The sequence below is a fragment of the Oryzias melastigma genome, linkage group LG14 (genome assembly GCF_002922805.2).
Source record: "Oryzias melastigma strain HK-1 linkage group LG14, ASM292280v2, whole genome shotgun sequence".
NCBI lineage: Eukaryota > Metazoa > Chordata > Actinopteri > Beloniformes > Adrianichthyidae > Oryzias > Oryzias melastigma.
The window spans coordinates 22,268,777-22,272,408 of NC_050525.1; the positions used below are offsets into that span (position 1 = coordinate 22,268,777).

Here is a 3,632-nt window from a genome sequence, read left to right on the forward strand (position 1 = left end):
ATAATCCAAACTTCTTTAAAGATGGATGCACATACAATATATCTGCTGCCTTTAGCTGGCCTGGCCATTGCTACACTCACATTTTACAACACACATGCAGCTTCCTCACGGCTGTGGTGGAACGAGGGTGGGGGGGTCTCTTAAAGTAGCAGCGCGTCTAAAGTAACAAACACCTATTTGAATTGGAATTTAATGAAGACAGGACACGATTGGAAGATATAGGGTAGTCTGCATCTGAAATGAAAGTTGTTTTGCTGATCATTAATGGATATAAGGGGATAAATTTAAGGTTGTGTTAGTCTGAGGATGGAGCTGTCAGAGCAGACTCTTCCTGGAGGGAGGTGTTGGCAACGAGTTTACATCAGCACGTTTCCAACCGCTCATTTTCGTTGGTATGGGAGGGGCTGCTGCAGACAGTGGAGGTTTTTAGAGGATTACTCTTAAATGCATGAACGGATCAAAATGCCGCTTTGGGGTTCTTTATAGTGATGAATGGACATTAAAATGCATGTAAAACCTCAAAAAGTAGAATTTTCATAACAGGGCCCCTTTAAGACAATTGCCTTTAGGATGGTGTTGTTTTTGCACAATTTACAAATGTGGTTTGCAGAGTTTACCACTCAAATTTTTGTTTTTGTTTTGATTCCTCTCATTTTAAAATTTCCTTACATCTTGTTGCCTCAAACTAATGCTGTAAAGTATGTCAGTGGATAGTGGACAAAAATGAAAATAGGGGTAGATTACAAATAGACAAAAGGAAAAAGACTGTTGAATTTATGTAAATCTGAAGGCATTTTCTTTAAAAGCAATAACATAATTACAATTGACATTTTGTCAGGAGTCAGAGCTCTGACTCCCCCTCTGGTCACCAGCAGGAACTGTCACCAGAGTACTCACTGAACTTCATCTCCCACCAGCCCACAGTTTCTGCTTCCTGCTCAGCTGTCTCCATTCAGATAATCACCCTAAGCGTTTCTTCCTGGACCTGATCTTCTGCCTGCTGCCTGGACCCTGACTACTCTACTGTCTTCTTGGATGTTCCAATGCTCATGATTGACATCTGCCTGCCTGACCCTGATTTAGTTTTGTGGACTTTTAGCGCCGCTTAGTTCTGAACTTATAAACCTGCTGCAAGTGGAACCAGCTGTCTACCTGTTTGTGACACATTTTTAATCAAGAATCAAGAATGGATGAAAGGTAATGTTTTTCTCTTTTGGTGAAATTAAAAGTCTATGAGCGGCATCAAAGACAAAGCAGAGATGGTTGTGCATTAACTCTGCTCCTCCTGTGTGGATAGCTGCTCTTTCAAGATTCTGTCTGACTAATGCAGCCTAGTGCTGCATTCACACCGAATGCGGCCAAGGCGTCAAATCCACATCTGTTGCTCTTATTTGATGCCTGTCAAATTTACTGCTCAACGCCTTGACTCCTCTGCTGTGGAACAACCGCCAAAGTTGTTCTGGAATTAATTTGTTGCCACATTATGGAAACCATGTGTTGTTTTAAGCGAGTAGCTTGGGTTTATATCTTTTGGAGAGCTCTACCATCATTCCACACAAGTTAAGCCTATACAGGGCCTCAGCCTCCTGGTGTCAACATAGTATGACATATTTGTGTGTCATCTGCAAAGCTATGGAAACTATGTTGTTGTGGAAGCATGTAGATGTTAAATAGAAGTGGCCTTAGGATGGAGCCTTGGGGAACTTCACATGTAATTTCTGTTGGCGTAGATGGGAAGTTACCAATTAACACAAAAGTATGCTTTGAACCCATTTAAATCAAATCAAATCAAGCTTTATTTATAAAAGCGCCTTTCATACTTAAGAGTAACCCAAAGCGCTTCACATTTAAAAACAAAACATACACAATAAAAGCCCAGCCCACCCTTCACACACACACACCCTCCCTATAACACATACAGCCATGACCCCACACACAATGAATAAATAAAACAACTTGTAAAATAAACTTATAAAATAAAATTGAGGCTTGGCTCTGCTATGAGGAAACAGTATTGAGGATTCTATCATACCAGGGACCACCTCAGTCACAGTAACATCGCCATGGCGCCCACCCAGACCGGGACAGCCACGGAGTCCACTCCACAGCTGTAAGGCTGCAGTGCAGGACTCCAGCTGCCCCAGCAAGGGCAAGAACCACGGCAACGACCCCAGACCAAGGAGACAAGCCCTGATATGATAGATCCACAGGAAACACTGGGGTTAAAATGACAGTAAGATCATAAAATTAAATACATAAAATGTATGTAAAATAAATAACATTGAAATTCAGATTAAATACATAAAATATAAAATTCATAAAGAAGAAAGATAAATGAATAAATAAATAAAATAAATGAATAAAAACTACTTTAATAAATGAGCAGATAAGATTAACTAAAAGCAGCATTAAAAAGGTGAGTCTTGAGCCTCTTCTTAAAAACCTCTACGGTCTCTGCGGCCCTGAGACTCTCCGGCAGGCTGTTCCAGAGGCGAGGACCGTAATGATGAAACGAAGCCTCACCATGTGTTTTGGTCCTCACCTTAGGAACAACTAACAGGCCGGTGCCAGAGGACCTCAGGGTCCGCGAGGGTTCATACTTTAAAAGAAGATCACTTAAATAAGAAGGCTCAAGACCATAAAAACATTTATAAACCATTAAGAGAACTTTAAAATCAATCCTGAAACGCACAGGGAGCCAATGCAGCGATTTTAACTAATTTGATTTTACTTATTTTTACAAATTTTTTTAGTACTGGCCCATGAGATCCAGAGAGTTTTTCAGTCGTTAGAGTAGAATAGTTTGGTCGCTTGTTCTAATTGTGGCACTAAGATCCAATAACACTGGCACCATCTGTATTCAAATGTATTCCATTAGTCACTTTAGTCAGAGCTGTATCAGTGCTGTGGTACTGCCTGAAATCTGCCTGCAAGACATTAAAGCAATCATTTCTTATTAGGAATTCATTTGACAGAAAAAAAAAAAAAGAATTCATTTAAATAATGGACAACAGCTTCTTCAATTATAGTACTTAAAATTGCAGGTTTGATATCGGCCTGTAGTTGCTCATTTGTGTTTTGTCAAGACTGTCCCTTTTTAGGAGGGGTTTGATTACAGTTGTTTGCTACAGACAAGTTCACAAACTGGAGCAGGACCAACTCTGGAATTTTTGGGAAAAAAGAGGAGTCCAGTTGACATAGATATGTCCTCTAGATCTTTAATGTTTAGAGGGTGTTCAGTTACTGACATTTGGATAAAATTGGGAAGATTCAGTGACATATGGTGACAAAAATTGTTGAGTACTGATGTGATATTTTAAATGGAACCTCGAGGTTTTATGATTAAAGCCACTACCATTGAAATCAAGTATGAAAGCTTTGAGCGCCATCATGTGGCCAAATGTGCTGTTGTGAAAACTGAAATCCAGATTTCCTACCAAGGAGTGTTTTTTTTCTGTTTCCTTTTATTTGGTTACTGACATTTGAACATGCGGATATGTTAGATTGTGATAGATTATTGCTCAATTTACTGCATGTAATCTCCACTGCTTGAAAATTTGCTTTGATTATTGTGGAAAATGTTAGGCAAATGGTGAAATTAGGAGCTTTACTCAGATATGGGACTACATATA

The 3,632-nt window shown here is 39.6% G+C and overlaps 1 long non-coding RNA gene across 1 annotated transcript in view; it reads left to right on the plus strand.

Moving 5' to 3' along the window:
- Nucleotides 1-772: 772 nt before the first annotated feature.
- The window catches only part of LOC118599654, a 9,484-nt gene continuing 6,624 nt past the window's right edge, over nt 773-3,632 (plus strand). Inside the window, exon 1 of the long non-coding RNA XR_004949089.1 lies at nt 773-1,197. This is a non-coding gene — a long non-coding RNA (uncharacterized LOC118599654). The remainder of the gene's footprint in view (nt 1,198-3,632) is intronic.